Genomic DNA, 18,556 nt, shown 5'->3' with positions numbered 1-18,556 from the left:
ATCAGACCTTTACCTCAACCTTCACAAGGAACTGGGTACAATATACCCAAAGAATTACTCGTACTATTGAACTTGAAGAATACTCTCAGAAAGTATGATGAATCCAAGTACCAGTGGTTCATTCCATAACCCCAGGTACTCAGAAGGTGGAGATTTGGAGGATTGCAGTTCAAAGACAACTCAGAACAAGAACAACAACAACAAAAAGTTAACAAGATAACATCTTCAGATAACCAGAAAAAAAAAGCTTGGCTAAAAGCCTAATGGTCAAGCAGCAGCTAAGCAAGACTGAAGTCATGAGTTCAAATTCTATATTTTTAAATATACATTTAAAAATATAATGAAAATATTGTGTTGTCAACTGTTATTTTGTTTTTTAAGAAATATCTTCTAGGAAAAAAATGAAAAACTTTATATTTTCAATCCATAACAGAAATTTAATTCTTCCATGATCTTTTCATGCCACATATGAATATCAATATTTGGATTATTGCATATGTGGGATAGATAAATATATGATAGATCAAAAGACAGATAAGTAATAGAAAGATGATAGATAAATAAAAAGATAAACAGAAAGTCATAAAAGAAGAAAAGAAGGACAAAATGGGGAAGAAGAAGAAGAAGAGAGGGAGAAATAGAAGGACAAGAACAAAAGGCAACCTATTCCACACTTATTTGGAGATTTCCAATTTGGGGGCATTAATCACTTAACTTACATTTTTTAACCTACTTTTCTTTGGGCCTGGCTTACTTTGCTTGATAGAATTTTTCCAGGTCTTTCCATTTCCTTATAATATGGCAGTGCTAGTCTTTCTGATGGAGGCATAGAACTCTATTGTGTATGTATAGAACATCTTCTTGATCTGTTCATCTACTGAGAGGCATCTGGATTGGTTCCATATCTTAGCTATGGTAAATAATGCTGCAATGAACATGGTTGTGCTAGTAGCATTAGTATGGCCTTGTTTGTTGGCATTTGGGTAAGTCCCAAGAAGTGGGATTGCTTCTAATTTGTAATAACTAGAATATGTCTATGACCTTCTAAACAGGGAATCTGAATAGCTTAATTGCTAAGTGCATAGGACCATATATAATAAAGTATATCAACATGAGCTCCAAAGAATTGGAAATAAGAAGTTCTTATTATGTCCTACACGCCATTATTTCTTTTTATCTGTTTTAGTTTTCTGTACCCTTTGTCTTGTATATAAGTTTAACTGAGCCGTGGAGGGGAAAGGGAATCATAGAAACAGCAGGACAAAGGATGATCTAACAATGATACTCACTTGACACTATGTTAGAAATGAGCTATACAACTTGTGGGGGTGGAGAGTAAGGAGGGGTAAGTGAGAGAAAATGAGCGAGGCAACTATCAATAGGAAATGTACTCATTACCTTGCTCATGTAACTGTAACCCCTCTGTACAGCATTTTACAATAAAAAATGTACATTACCTTGCTTAAGTAAGTGTAACCCCCTGTTCATCACCTTTACAATAAAGATATTTTTTAAAATTACATTATTTACCTTTAGGCTGTTGTCCCTTTTAAAAATGACAGCCTTGTTTCCACACATTTCCAAATATGCAGTTGTTGAATCTATCCAAAGTAGCTAAGAACTGTGGTATTCCTGAACAGAGCTCTTGGTATTCTCCAGGATATTTAGTCACATGGCAGTGAAACTTGAGGTGAGAAGATGCCATGAGAGTTTCTGTGGATTGGATATGGTATCCCTGTGGCCTCGCAGAAAGTCGCTCCATCTCCAGAACGGTGCTATTGGAAAAAGCCCTAGTGGGAAGACTTATGTCCCTGAGGGCAGGAACTAAGAAAGTACTTCTCCTTAAGCCACTTGAGTTCTCATAGAAGGTTTGTTCTTACAGGAAAAAGAATCAGTACTACTCAGATTTTTCTTTTTCCCACTCAAAATGTGACTGCTGAGCCCCACATTTAGACTCTTACTCAGCCAATGTGACCACCCTGCCCTTGAAGCTACGAAACTAGGAACTAAGTAAATTCATTTGTTCTTTATAAGAACAAACCAAGAATATATTGGTATTCTCTTATAATAATAAAAGTTGACTCTTATAACTGCTTGTTGCATACTTCTACCCCCTTACCTAAATGTGTCCCACAGTTTTTAGAAAGAACAGTGAAAGGAAACGAAAGACGAAAGATGATCTATTTTAACTAGTATACGAGGGTGGAGGATGTTACTGGTTTTCCTTGGTTATATATTTTTATCATCTACCTGAAGATGGCCCTAAATGGCCGCCTCTTGGATGGGCATAAATAAATGTTTTGGGTTTTTTTTTTCCAAGTTCTGTTAGCTTCACCTATCTTCCTTCTTTTCTCAGAAAATAAAAGCATCCCACTTTTCTTCAGTCTTGCCAAAGTTGTGCATCCACATCTCTTCTCTAGAGTTGGCATAACCCCTGCTTCTCTGAGCAGCCAGGTACAGTGCTCATAAGTCAGATCATTTTGTAATTCCACACTCTTCCATACAGATTCTCAGAAATTTCCTGGCTCCTCTGCTCCACCCTGACATCAAAGGGATTATTAACAGTGCATAACCACCCTTTGAAGTCTGTGATCACATATATTTACTTCCAAGCTACTTGGATCAGCACTAGCTTATCAACATCTATTTCCTTGCCATCATTTACACGTAGAGTTTAAAGATGTTTTCCCAAGAGCCTTCTCATCCATTCCACTATGGCCAATAAAACGCTGAGTATGTCTACTTATGCAGGAGCAATTTGCTAGAAGTAGTTGTCAATATCTACATCTAGCACTACCATGGACCTTGAAGGCTGATTCCTTCGGAATCCTTTCCACTGTCGATAGATACAGCACTAGGCACTGCACAGGGCTATTGTCTCCTCAGTTCTGCATGCCTCTCACTACCCAATCCTCAGACTTCTTACAAGGATGAGGGTTGGGTGGCAAGGTGGTGGTTGATGGGTGCAGACATCTTACCTCCTAGGAAGCCCTACACAGGAAGTGTCTGGTGTCTCAGGACAGCATTAGTGTTTGCTTAGAGCTTTGTGCCTGTGGCACAGAAGGTGCCACCTTCCCACCCTGTTATTTCCCACTCTGTTTCCTCCCATGCCACCTTCAAACTTTTCATTGATAAAGGCTCATGGATAATGAGTCTTTATGATAATCTGCTTAAACCTCTGGCATTCATGGTAATGATTCACTATAGAGAGAATGATTAGAATTAGCAAGAGATAAAGGCTTAGAGAATAAATAAGTCTCAGAAGAGTTGGAAACAGAGTGTTCCATTATCCTTTTCCACAGAGCACTATAGATGGTGTTTACTGCTCTGATGAGTGCAAATAGATCATTATTGCCAAACAGTGGCGTTCACCTGAAACTAGACATCCACACATTTTATATAGACAGCTATTCTTGTAGAGAAAGCTGACCTTTATCTTCAACCCTTCTAGAGGCCACGCTAACGTCCTGTAGTCTGAAGTTCAAACCATAAATGGTGTTGTTCATTCCCATAGACTGTCTGGTATGGCCCATGGCCCCTAGTAAATAAAGTAAAAAACTCTTACTAGGCAGAATATTCAAGGGCTTAGAAGCCACCTATACATAGCTGGAGGCAAAGGCCAATTTTTTTGTTGGACAAGGTTAATCCTTTGCTGAACAATGCCTTAGCTGCAATTTTTAGATAATAGAAAAAGTTTCCCTGAAAGTCCTGCAGCACATACCACTCTAACTGTAGGATTTGGGAGAAACTTGAAGGCCTTGAGTGTTCCTTTATATATCAAGGGCATTGACAATCAAGCTCAGCCACTTTGTTTTCACTAAAAGCCTCACAATATCACTAAAAGGATTCTCTAACCCATATACAATATAATATAATATGTTATTGTACCTAATACATTATATAATGTGCAATGTAATACATATCAATTATATTAATACGGATATATTAGATACTATATATGCTATATATTATATTAATATTAAATCAATCATATTATATAGTAAATAATTTAATGTACTTATTAACATATTATATTAACTAATCTATTGATCATACCATTATACTTACATGTATTATTACATATAATTATTACATATACCTCAATATTAAGTTAATCATATTATGTATATATATTTAATATATTCTTATCTAGTATTTTATTATTATATATACGTGTGTGTGTGTGTGTGTGTGTGTGTGTATGCACAGAAAGAAAAGCTTAAAGTTAGAGTTAGTTAATTGAGGTATAACCAGCAGTGGAACACAGGTATCCTCATACCAAATCTATGCTGCCAAAAAAAGAACATTTTTGTATTTTGTTTTCTTGGGTTTTGTTTTATTTGTTTTGTTTTTTGGTGCCAGTACCCAAGCTTGAACTCAGGGCCTCATGGTCTCCCTAAGCTTCCTTCCTCATGATGCACACTCTACCACTTGTACCACACTTCCAAGTTAGTTTTTTCTAGTTAATTGGTGATAGAACCTTTCATGCTTTTCTGTATCAACTGGCTTTGAACTGAGATCCTCCAGATCTCAGCTTAAGAAGCAAGGATTACAAATGTGGGCCACCCATGTTCAGTTACACAGCATTTTTATAGTTCTTAGTGGAACATCTGCTAAAGTACTTATCATGGCCCTAGTATTTACCTAATTGATAAATGGATACAAAGAACTAATATGAGATATTTTCTGCTTTGAGATGCTCTTGGAATTAAAACCTATGGCTCAGAGAAAGATAATAAAATACATATTCTAAGAAAATATTCCAAAAGGTGTTACAAGAAGCACACATCACCAGAGACATTGATTTCTCAGATTGTGGCCCTATTCTCTGATCTCCATCTTCCTCTGTAATAAGAAATAACCACAAACTTTCTTCTCAACCACTCAAAACAGATAAATACACATTATTACCACATAATGAATTGTTTTTCTGTTTAAATTCACTTAACCCCACAAACTCTTTAAGATTTTCTTATTTTTTCTGATCCCAGATCTTTGCATGTCTTCTACCACCGTATAGCCATATTAATTATTAGTGACTTTTGATTATGTTTTCTTCAACTGACATTTCTCATGGAATTATTCATGAACTACACTTAGCATATTTTGAACCATCTACCTTCTCAAAAAATACTGTTTTATCATCTTTATTCAAAGGCCTCAACCTAGAGTCCAAAAACTTTAAGTAAATTATTACACATGGAAAGGGAACTATTAATTAAGCTATGTATCAAGCTACATACAGGGAACAATATTGTCATTGATGATCCACAGTCTTCTTACAGCAAGCCAACATCGATTTATTCAACAAATATTTATTGAAGGTATATTAGATTCAGAATTCTGGATATACAGCAGAAGCATGAATAAAACAAATATAGTCTGCTGCCATAGAGTTTAACTTCTCATTAAGGAGGGCAGGGGAAAAAAAAACAAATAAATACCATAAGACAAACCCAGATGATAATTAGTCCTAATGAATAACAAAGTAATAATAGAGCTGACTGAGAACTAAGAGAGCTAATATAAATCTAGATTACAAAAGAGATGTCATTGAAATTGGCCCTGAATAATGAGAAAGCTTGCAGGGGACAGTCAGATCTTAGGAAAGAGAAGTTAAAGCAGAGAACAACAAACACAAGTAAGTCCTGTAATCGAAAAGGATTGCTGATTCCAAAGAACAAAAGGCCATTCTGTCTGCAATGCATGGACCAAGAGAGAGAATAAGCTGAGGCAAGTAACAAAAGTAAGCAGAGACCAATTTGTCTTAGATACAATGGGAAGTCACTGGAGAGTTTTACACAATGCATGATTAAGTTTTCATTTGAATTTCAAAGATAGTTGACTGCTCTTTGAAGAATAGGTTAGATAGAGTCAAATGAGGAAACACATCCATTTGGGGGTCTCTGGAAGAGGTGATGGCAATGCAGACGCAGAGGTAAGTCAAGTGACATTATCCATGTAGAAATATAGAAATAACTGGTGAATGGATGTGAGAGACCAGAATGGAAGGGAATGGAGGAAAACTTGTAGGTTTGGATGTTTGAATATCTAAGTAAATGATGGTGGTGCTGACTGTAAGGGAGAAGACTTCAAGCAAAATAACAGAAAATAAATGTAATCAGAAAGGCATGATTTGTTAGTTACACTGACTCCATGTGTTAGTAATTAAAAATCTGAAATGCCAAAGAGCAACTGAATGTCAATATTGACACATGAGTTGAAATTTCAGCCAAGAGATGGAATATAAATTGAAGCATTATTCAGTATAAGAAAGTTTATTTAATACTGTTTTGGGGTTAGGAAGTTTGCCTAATTTTCAACAAATGGAATAGATTTCATGAAGTTAAACCGTGCATTGATTTTTGTATTAGTGATAGTAGACTGTCTATATGCTCTTTTCCCTTCTTGGTGTTTATTGAGATCATTGGCTCATGGTTCTAAGTCAATTCTTCAGGGTAGAAAATGTACTTGAAGAGAGAAAATAGGGAGGAAAATATAGTCATAATATTCAATTCATATCCTACAAAATTAAAATAATTGAGGGGGAGTTGTAGGTTTAGAAATGATTTGTTGAATAGTAACTCCTTTATACAACTACTTTATGATAATAATGTGATATATATATATATATATATGTATACACACACACACACACACACACACACACACACACACACACACACAATGGAATTCTATGCCTCCATCAGAAAGAATGACATTGCCCCATTGGTTAGAAAATGGAAAGACTTGGGAAAAAATTATATTAAGTGAAGTAATCCAGGCCCAAAGAAACACAGGTCCCATGGTTTTCCTTATTTGCAATAACTAGTATATGTCTGGGACAAGCTGAAAAGGTCAGATAAGATGATGTTAAGTGAAATGAGCCCCGAGATAGTGACACAAGTGGTTTTTACTTTCTTGCTATTTTATCTAACGTATTTATAAGGTAGCATGTGATATTTTTGTTGCTTTGTATGTCCCTCCCCTACAGTATAACCCCTGTTTTCACTGTATTTGATGTTGGTATAATTTGGGGAGGGGAAGGGAAAAAACAAATTGTTTAAATAGGGATACAGATTGACTTATGGCAACAATGAGATGTACAAGACAGTATGTTGGAAAATGAACTTTAAAATTTAGGCAGGGGAAGGGAAGGTGGGAAGGGGAAGGTGTAGTTGAGGTGGGAGGGAAGAGATGGTAGCGGAAAAACAAAGGAGGAGGCACAATGCTTGATAGGAAATATACTCATTTTAAGGATACAGGTGGACCTGTTGCAACAATGAGAAGTAGAGGTTGTCATGTCAAAAACGAGCTTTACAACGTTGGTGTGGGGTGGGGTGGGGGGAAGGAGGATTGGGTGGGGGGTGGGGGGGAGGCTGGAAAGGGATGTGAAGGATAAACAAAGGAAGAGGCTGCAATGCTTGATAAGAAATGTACGCATTATCCTGCCCGTGTAATTGTAACCCCTCTGTACAGTATGTTCACAAAAATAAAATTAAATTAAATTTTAAAAAAATTAAAAAAAGAAATGTACTCATTACCTTGCTCATGAAACTGGAACTCCTCTGTAAAAACATTTCAATATATATTCACTGTGTTTGATGTTGGTATTATTTGTGGAGGGGAAGGGAAAAAGCAAATCATTTAACTAGGGATACAGGTGGAGCCATTGCAACAATGATATGTACAAGTTGTTATGTTGAAAAACAAACTTTACAACTTTGGTAGGGGGTGGGGAGGATCAGGTGGGTGGAAGGGAGAAGTATGGGAAGAGATGGGAAGGGGAAACAAAGAGGAGGCAACTATGCTTGATAAGAAATGTACATGTTATCTTGCCCATGTAATTGTAACTCCTCTGTATGGTATTCTCACAATAATAATAATAATAATAATAATAATAATATAATTTTAAAAAGGAAATCAAGAAAATAAATATGGTCTTCCTTACAAAAAGAAATAAAGAAAGAAAGTATACTTTGAGGTCATACATAGAGCAAAGTTGCTAGTGACTGACTCTTCACATCCAACCTGTTATATTGGCTTGATCCACACTATTCTCTGACCAATGGGCAATAATGAAGTCATAAAAATTCTATAGAGGAAGTATTCTATTCATTCACCTAATATTGAAAAAAAATAAGAGAAAAGCAATTATTGTTAAATGTGATTTTCAAACAAGCAGAAATTGGAAGCAGTTGATTTCTCAATTTATAGATGAAACTTGCTGGGTTTTAATTGAATAAAGGACATAATTTTCAATCAAATATAAATGTTCTCCAAATTTCTGTCACACCATTTAAGTTTTCTTTATTTCCTTTTAAATTTTTTCTTATTGCTCTAAATGATAGATGACATTTAAGTGAGAAAAGGAAAAGAATTGGATTATTGAGACTAATTTTTATAAGATTTTAAAGTTTACAAGCCTTAATCAGACTTTCAAGTTTATGATAGGCAAAATGAGACATTTTATTACCAAATTTACCACATTTTAATTCCAACTTCCTTAAATGTTAATCATGAAATTCAGCCATTGAAGCAATGTTTGTGATCTTAAATAAATTCACTGTAGCTTATTCCAGAGGTGTCAGAAGACTTACAAGTAACAATTTATTTCTACCTCAAAATTTATGATCGGCAGTAGCTGAAAGGAGGCCAGCCGTATTACTCTAAAATATTCACTGTACATAAACATGAGTCAAGCATAACATTATATCTCCTACAGTCATAGGAATAGTAGTAAATACAGGGTTCCAATCAAAGCAATATTACCATTGGTGCCCAGTGGCTCACACCTATTTTCCTAGTGACTCAGAAGGCTGATATCTGAGGATTATGGGTCAAAGCCAGTCCAGGCAAGAAAGTCCATTAAACTCTTATCCCCAATTAAACCATCAAAAAGTCATAAGAAAAGCTGTGGTTCAAATGGTAGAACACTAACCTTAAGCAAAAAAGCTCATTGGCAATGCCCAGGCCTTGAGTTCAAGCTCCATAGCTGAAACACAAAAAAATTACCAAAAATCCAACATAGTGTATAGAGCTAAACACTGTGATGTAAAGAGACAGCTGTAATATGCACAGAACACAAAATATAAGACTGTGAACCATGTATTTATTTTTTTATTATTTTATTTTATTTTATTTTATTTGTGAACATACTGTACAGAGGAGTTACAATTACATGGGCAGGATAATGCGTACATTTCTAGCCAAGCATTGCAGCCTCCTCCTTTGTGTACCCTTCACATCCCTTCCCAGCCTTCCCCCTCCCCCCATCCCAATCCTTCTCCCCCCTCCCACCTTCCCCGCACCAACTTTGTAAAGCTCGATTTTGACATGACAACTTGTACTTCTCATTGTTGCAACAGGTCCACCTGTATCCTTAAACGACTTATTTTTCCCCATCTCCTCCACAAGTTTTGCTGACATCAAATATAGTGAAAGCAGGGGTTTTATTGTGGGGGAGGGACATACAAAACAACAAAGAAATAATCTTATAAATGGGTTAGAAACACATGCATGAAAGAAAAAAACATTAAAATACATATTTAAGGGTTCATTTTCCTAACATCACATTATCTGACCTTTTCCACTTGATTCACACATATACTAGATATTGCAAATAAGGGAAACCATGGGACCTATGTTTCTTTGGGCCTGGCTTACTTCACTTAATATATTTTTTTCCAAGTTTTTCCATTTCCTAGCAAATGGGGCAATGTCATTCTTTCTGATGGAGGCATAGAATTCCATTGTGTATATATACCACGTTTTCTTGATCCATTCATCTACTGAGGGGCATCTGGGTTGGTTCCATACCTTAGCGATGGTAAATAATGCTGCAATAAACATAGTTGTGCTGGTAGCTTTAGTGTGGTCTTGTTTGTAAACATTTGGGCAAATGCTCAAAAGTGGGATGGCTGGGTCATAGGGGAGTTCTATGTGAAGTCTTTTGAGGAACCTCCATACTGCTTTCCACAGTTATTGAACAAGTTTACATTCCCACCAACAATGAAGTAAGGTTCCCTTCTGTCCCCATCCCCTCCAGCATCTGTTGTTGGTAGAGTTCTTGATTTTTGCCATTCTAACTGGAGTGAGGTGGTATCTCAATGTTGTTTTGATTTACATTTCTTTTATGGCTAGGGATGTTGAGCATTTCTTCATGTGTCTATTGGCCATCCTTCTTTCTTCTTCAGAGAAGTTTCTCTTTAAGTCTTTCACACACTTATTTATTGGGCAGTTGTTTCTTTGAGGATTTGTTGTTGGGGGATTTACTTTTTTGAGTTCCAAGTATATTTTAGATATGAGACCCTTGTCCATTGTATGACTAGTAAAGATCTTCTCCCAATCCGTGGGCTTTCTATTGATCTTGCTAGCTATGTCCTTTGCCATGCAGAAGCTCTGCAACTTTATGCAATCCCATTTGTCCAACCTTTCTTTGATTTGTTGTGTTTCCGGGTCTCTATTCAGAAAATTTCGGCCTGAGCCAAGGAGACTTAGGGTTTCTCCTATTCCATCCTGTAATGTTTTCAGAGTGTCTGCTTTGACTCCGAGGTCTTTGATCCATTTGGAGTTGATTCTGGTGCAGGGTGATATATAAGAATCTAGCTTTAGTTTTCTACAAGTAGCTAACCAATTTTGCCAGCACCATTTACTGAAGAGGTTGTCTTTCTTCCATTCTATTGTTTTAGCTCCCTTATTGAAGATTAGATGGCTATAGGTCTGTAGGTTCATTTCTGGGTTTTCAATTCTATTCCATTGGTCCTGAGGTCTGTTCTTATGCCAATACCAAGCTGTTTTCATTACTATGGCTTTATAGTAGAGTTTGAAATTTGGTATTGATATTCCTCCAGCAGTGTTCTTTCCGTTGAGGAGCGTTTTTGCTATTCGCGGTCTTTTGTTGTTCCATATGAATTTTTGGATTGCCTCTTCTATTTCCTTGAAGAATGAGGTTGGAATTTTGATAGGTATTGTGTTGAATTTGTAGATAGCCTTGGGAAGTATTGCCATTTTCACGATGTTTATCTTTCCAATCCAGGAGCATGGGAGGTTTTGCCATTTTTTAAGTTCTATGTTGATTTCCTTTTTCAAGATCTTAAAGTTTTCATAATAGAGGTCCTTCACTTCTTTAGTTAAGTTAATTCCTAGGTATTTTATTTTTTGTGGGGCTATTACAAATGGAGTTGCTTTCCTAATTTCAGCCACACTTTTCTCATTGTTGGCATACAGAAAAGCCATTGATTTTGGGGGGTTAATTTTATAACCTGCTACTTTGCCAAAGTTTTGAATGCTATGGAAGGTTTTTATTTGGCCTTCACTTATGAAGGAGAGTTTAGCTGGGTACAGTATTCTTGGTTGATAGTTGTTTGTTTTTAGGGCATGGCATACATCATTCCAGGCTCTTCTTGCTTTGATTGTCTCTGCTGAGAAATCTGAGGTGATTCTAATTGGTTTCCCTTTATAGGTGATTAATCCTTTGTCTTTTCCTGGTCTGAGTTGATCCTGTGTGGATTATAATGTGACGGTGGGATGTCCTATTCTGGTCTGGTCTATTTGGGGTTCTAAAAGCTTCTTGTATCTGAATAGGCCTATCTTTTTGTATATTTGGGAAGTTCTCTGCTAGGATCCTGTTAAACAAATTTCCTAGACCGTTAACTTCTGTTTCTAGGTGATCCTCTACACCCATTATCCTTAGATTAGGCCTTCTGATGGTGTCTTCCAGGTGTTGGATAGATCTATCATATTTCTTGGACTTGTCTTGGATGGTTGTATGTTCTTTCTCTATAATATCTAGGCTGTCTTCAATCCCTGAGATTCGATCTTCTGCACGGTCTAACGTGCTGTCAAGACTCTCTACTTTGTTTTTTTTATCTCTTTTCCTTCTAATTGGTCAGCTTTGATGGCTTCAAGTTCTTTGTTGAAGCTCTGTTTTAGGTCTTGTATGAATTTCTTTACTTCCTTAATTTGGTGTTCAGTGTTTGTTCTCAAATCACTTAGTTGATTGGTTATGGTTTCTTTGGACTCCCATTCCTTCTGTTGGGTTCCATTCAGCATTCCCTTTGTGGTCTCCCTGACTTCCTTCAGCTTTTTGTTAATGGATTCCATGAATGCCTTTAGTGATCTTTGTGATTCTCTTCCTGCTCTCTCAATTCCTGTATTACTCTTTGATTAGCTTCCTCCCGTTCGTGGGATTCCTATAGTTCTCTTTGAGTGTTCTCAGCCTGTTCACCCCATTCCTGTCTTTCTCTTTGAGTATTCTCAAGCTGCTCACGCAAATCCTGTATCAATTTTTGAGTAGCTTCTCCATGCTTATGATATTCCTGTATAAACTTTTGGATTGCCTCCTCTCTCTCCCTATCACGCTCATACAGAGTCCTTTGTATGCTTTCAATCTTTTCATTTATCATGTTTGCCAGCAGTGTTTGTAGAGCTATTTGGGAATTCTCCTCTGGATTATTCATTATCTGTTCTGTCCCCTGATTATCAAGATTGGGAATTGAGATACCTGGATTTGCCATTTTTCTTGTATTTTTCTGGCTTACTCTGCCCATTTGAGATGAAAATAGCACCAGTTTTGTGCTAGAATGCTATCTTAAGGCAAGCATCAACCCAAGACTGAATTTGTATAGTCAATAGTCTACAGATACAATCTAGTTCAACAGATACATCTATTCAACATCAAACAACTATACGTTCATGGGCTACGAACCGCAAAGAAGAATTTGGAAGACCAAAAATTATTAGGTTTAGGGAGAGATGTGGGTAAAAAAATAGGAATAGATTGATGTGGGGAGGCTCAGGGAGAGTTAACTAAGTCCTAATCTCAAAGCAGGAAATAGGTTGGGTAGGATGAAAGTAGAGAGAGAGAAAAAAGAAGAAAGGGAATGGGAAAAGAAAAGAGAACAGAAAAAATAGAAAGGTAAAAATTAATAAAATTATGTAGATTTGATAACAATCTATTTATATAAGAAGGTGAATTTATTGAAAGAAGGGGAGGGATATAAAGGAGATGTGAAAAACTTAAAAATAAAAATGCTTAAAATATTATATAGGTATAAAGAGGTAGTACTGCTATTAAGGAATTTAAGTCTTAGAGGTTTTGACTTGAGTAATAAATTTGTGGATTAAGTGTGTACACAGTGGGGGACAGGGTCTAATAGTCAACTACGGGTTTATCTGAGGATGTGCAGGACAAGAATTAAGTCACATAAAGAAGAACGAAAGAGTGGATAAGGTGAAAAGGATAAGAAAGGAAGAAGAAAAAGAGAAGTTCAGTAGAGCTAAACAAAAAACAAAAAGATAATTAAAAAAGAAAAGAAAAAGAGAAAGAAGGCCAATAAAGAAAGAAAAACGCACACTCACATATCCCTAAAATAAAAATTATAAGAGGAAAAAAAAGTTTCTGGAAAACAATTTTTTTTCAAAAAAGGCAAAAATTAAAGATTAAAAAAAGTTTTAGAAAAGAAAAAAAAATTTTTAATATAAGGTACCAAAAATTAAAAATTAAAAAAAAGAAGATGAAGAAGAAGAAGAGAAAAAAAAAACTTCTTTGATTTTTTTTTGGGAGGAGTGGGAAAAATCCTGTATCTCCCTTGTGTCTGTAACCAGCCTCTTGTTGGAGTCTCTGGTCTGCTTGTGGTCCTGTGGCTTGGTTGGTTTCTTAAGTCAGTTTGTTCGAATAGGCAGAAAAATGCTCTGCTTTACCCAGGATTTGGCGATCCTCCTCCCAGGCTAGTTCATTGGGAGGCAGATCTGCTTTGAGTATCACAAAAGAGGGGGATGCAGTGATGAGGCTAGGTTCTGGGTAGAGTTGAGGCCTTTCAATAGACAGTAGCTTTTATAGGGCTAGTTTGTGTAAACCTCACAAAGCCCAGCCTGGAGCCATTCTCAGGGTTTCTGTTTTTCAATTGATTGTCAAGGCTGCTAGAGGGAGGAGGAGCCTCTGGCTCTGATTACCCAGTGAAGAAACCCACTCCTCGGGCTGGTGCCCGAGCTGGGTGACTTTTCCCTGGGTGGAGCTGAGTCTGGCAGGTCACGCCGCCGTTAAGTTCTTGTGACCTGCTAAATGACTCATTTTTTTCGAAGGCCTGAGTTGGAGCTAGCAGCTCCTCCAAGCTTTGTTGGTATCCAAGATGGAGATCTCTGGTGCTGGGCGGGGAGGGGTGGCCTTCCCTCCTCTGCTCCCTGAGAAGGAGTGAGGATGTCAGGCTTCTACTCACACCGAGTCATGGTTCCTGGGTCGTCTCTGGTCTGCGAACTGCAGGATGAAGATGTCTGCTCCTTGTCGGTTCTTGCTGGTGTTGAGTAGAATCTGCTCACCTGCTGCATCTGGCTCCTTCGTCCGGGACTCTCTGTTGCTCAGGTATGGCTCCTGTGCTCTCCTGCTGCCGCCACAGCTGCCACCGCTGTGGCAGCTGCTGGCAAAAGCTCAGAAATGTCTCCTTGCCTGGGTTTCCTTCTCTGGCCTAACTCTCTGTCCTGTGATGGCACACTTGGTGTAATTCTCTGGCTTAGGACTGTTCACTGGAACTCTAAAACTGCTTTCTATGGGAGAGCTTACTTAGACTCCAGCTTCTCCTCCGCCATGTATTTCAAGGAGGATAATTCCCATAGATTGGGAGAAGAGCAAAATCCCAGAGTTATAAATATGAACATAGATCTTGACAATCCAAAAGAATATCCTCAAGTTATGAAACCTCAGAGGAAAGGGTGCCTAACTCTCTCTACAAAGTTAAAGTAAAATTTTAAAAGAAGGAAAAATCCACATTGGTTCTGAAAGGATGGTCTCTAGAGTTGGAAGATGAAAGGGCTAAGTGCTTTTAGGAGAGAGGCATGTGTTACACAAAATAATAGAACCCAGGAGAATATGAAGTTTATAGACAAAGCCATTGGAGTTTCAAAGTATTCAGAGGATGTTTGAATGGGTGGAATAAAGTGGAAAAAATTAAGCAGAAGCATTTATATTCCAACTAGTAAGGGACTTAGTATGTGGTATTCCAAGGGCATATAGATTATTCTGTGAGAACAAAGAACAATAATGGATTACTTTAACCAACAAGTAAGTTGAAGGATTGCAAAAGCAGTGTATTTTGGGTTAAATTAACCTATAAAACAAGGAGGAAAAGACCTCTATTGTTAAATATTTAAGCTTATCTTGTGGCTAAAGCTTCAATACACATAATCCTAAAAGAACTAAATCATAGGATGCCTAGAGACTTTAAGATCATCAAATACAACCCCATCCCAACTCCATACTGTAAACATATGTACAGCATCTCTCACTCACACACACACACACACACACACACACACACACACACACACAGAGGGAAAAAATAGCATTCATCTTTTAGAGTTAATTAAGGTTCTTGGGGTTTTTTTCCATATAATTTCCACTCTTGTTATCTTCTGGACATATGGGAAAGACAGTTGTTAGGCATAAATATGTGAGGGAGGTGAGAACTTTCTCCCACCCCACCTGGTCTGCACAGGCTTTTTGCATGAGATAGAATTTGTGAAGATTTGTGAATGAGGGCAGAAAGGTGGTTTCAAAGATATGAGGATGAACATAATTCTAGGATTATTCCTTGCTAGAGAAAAAAAAATAGAATGAAAATGCCTTGCTTTAAAACTTTAATATTTTCAAAGGTGGTTGACCTACATAATTTCATTTGACCCTCACATTAACTTTCCATAGGCATCTTTCCTCAGTTATTATTTAATTCATTCACTAATGAATATTTATAGAGTAACTGCTATGCTTCAGGATGTAAGCCAAGCACTCAGAGAGAAATAGGAACAAGATCAAGATCTTTCTACCTCTCTGAGCTTAGATACTAAGAGGGGAAATGGTACACCCAAATAAACAAAGGGACCACCAAATATAAAGCAGTCATGCTAACTCTGATGAAAACAAAGGAATTGTTGTGATGCAGAAAAATAAGTTGGGAACTAACCAGATATAAGATTTCAGATAGCATGACTTTTATGAGGATATTTGCTTAAGCTGAAGTCTACAGGAACAAAGAAAACCAGGCAGGGAATAAATGATGTAAAGTATCCAAAAAAAAAAATGCCAGGCACCAGAATCAACTCCAAATGGATCAAAGTCAAAGCAGACACCCTGAAAACATTGCAGGAAGAAATGGGAGAAACTCTAGGCTCCTTGGCACAGGCTGAAATTTTCTTAATAAAGACCTAGAAATACAACTAATCAAAGAAAAGTTGGACAAATGGGCGTGCCTGAAACTGGCAAAGGACATAGCTATCAACATCAATAGAAAGCCCATGGATTAGGAGAAGTTCTTCACTAGCCATACAACAGACAAGGGTCTTATATTTAAAATATACTTAGAACTCAAAAAACTAAATCCCCAAAAACAAATTCTCAAAAAAACAACAAAAAATATCACATTGAAGTAAAGTAAGCCAGGCCCAAAGAAGAGGTTTTATCTTTCTTGATGTTGTATGTATAATGTACTATGTGATTTTTTTTGTTTCTTTTGCATGTTCTTCCCCCATGGTATAACCCTCTGTTTTCACTTTATTTGATTCTGGTGTCCTGCATCTTGTATATACATTTTTCTAATTTGGAGAGGGGAAGGGAAATAACAAAATGTTGAAATAAGGATACAGGTTGACCCATTGTAACAATGAGATGTACAAGACACTGTTGAAAATGAACTTTACAACTTGAGGCGGGGGTGGGATTGGACAGGGGGGGGAGTGAGGAGGAAAGAGAGGGTAGGGGAAAATAACAAAGGAGGAGGTAAAAGAAGGTAACAATGCTCAATAAGAAATGTACTCATTTTTGAGTGCTAAGTATATTTTAGATATGAGACCCTTGTCCATTGTATGGCTAGTGAAGATCTTCTCCCAATCCCTGGGCTTTCTATTGATCTTGCTAGCTATGTCCTTTGCCATGCAGAACCTCTGCAGTTTCATATAACCCCATTTGTCTAGCCTTTCTTTGATTTGTTGTGTTTCTGAGTCTTTATTAAGAAAATTTCAGCCTGTGCCAAGGAGCCCTAGAGTTTCTCCTCTTCCTTCATATAATGTTTTTAGGGTGTCTGCTTTGACTTCGAGGTCTTCGATCCATTTGGAGTTGATTCTGGTGCAGGGTGATAGATAAGGATCTAGTTTTAGTTTCCTGCAGGTGTTTAACCAATTTTGCCAGCACCTTTTACTGAAGAATCTGTCTTTCTTTTGCTTAATCATTGTTTAATAAGTATTTGTTAATTTATGATATATTACAAATAATTCACATTATGGTTCTATATGTACTTGCCAATGCTTATTATCCATGAATGTGGTCATGGTAATAAAATACTTGAGAATACTACTTTAAGATAATGTGTTAGCAGGAGTTAACCTTCCTTTTGAATTAAGCATAATAACGTTTAAAAACAACATACTCATTACCTTACTGATGTAACTGTAACCCCTCTGTATAGTATCTTTACAATAAAAATATATACAAAAAAAGATACAAAGGAAAATAAAAAGGCAGGAGACCATTGCTTATTTTAATCATACTAAGTTTCCTGATACCTAGGGGGAAAAAAAGAAAAGAAAATATGCCAGGGTCCTAAGTTAGGATTAAATTTAGCAGGATCCACATAGTAGAACTAGACAAATAAGACTAAAGATGGGAAGCATGATAGGATATTCTGTCAGAAACTGAAAATGGTTAATCCATTATTGGGAACGTACCAATGAAAATCTTTCAGCAGGAGAGTAGCGTGGAACTGTTGAAGGATGACATTCTCATGGAGTGCCTGGGTTTTGATTTGGGCAAGCAAGACAATATTGACATTTGCCAAAAGGAAAATCGACAGTCACAAGAACATTTAGATGAGAGACAAAAGTTTAATTGTTCTGGTTAAAGAATTTTAATGTTCTGTTGAGAGCTTCTCTAAGTCCAAAAGCAGGAAACAAATTATTAAATTTAGCAATATAAATACGTTAGAGGCATGCAAAGTAAGGAAACAATCACCTAATGAGAAAAGAATAACTGAAAAAATGATAAAAAGAGAATTACAAATTACTCCTACTTATGGAGATCAGTAGATAGAAGGAGTCTAAGAAGGAAGGTTAGTGAAATTGAAGGAAAACCAGAAAGCAAACCCAGGAATCAAGAAGCCAAAAGCACATCAGGAAGGAGAACTGTTGAACCCTGAAAGAGGTGGAATAAAATGAGGAAAGAAATATGTCAATTGAATGTAGCCATTTGAATTGTTTCTGGGGATGGGGGGAGAAGAAGAATTTAACAATGTGGAAGGAAGTCATGACAAGGTATAAGTGAATTTAGAAAAGTTTGTAGGGTTCCTAGTGGGAAATTGTAAAGACTTTGGGCTTCTACTTTCTCAGTAACATTTGAGGCAAGAACTTTTCTAAATGTGAGATGTTGAAGATTTGAATAGATACTTATGCTTGAGTAACTAGTAAAATAGCATAAACCTAGTTAAAAAGCAGAGCTGGATTTTGTGAATCTATTAAGTGTTAAGAACTGAGATGATTACACGGAAGTCTTCATTATGTGATTTTTCTCTAGCAT

Source organism: Dipodomys merriami, unplaced genomic scaffold (genome assembly GCF_024711535.1).
Source record: "Dipodomys merriami isolate MVZ:Mamm:240054 unplaced genomic scaffold, mDipMer1.0.p SCAF_37, whole genome shotgun sequence".
In the NCBI taxonomy this organism is placed as follows: domain Eukaryota; kingdom Metazoa; phylum Chordata; class Mammalia; order Rodentia; family Heteromyidae; genus Dipodomys; species Dipodomys merriami.
This window is presented reverse-complemented; position numbering follows the sequence as displayed.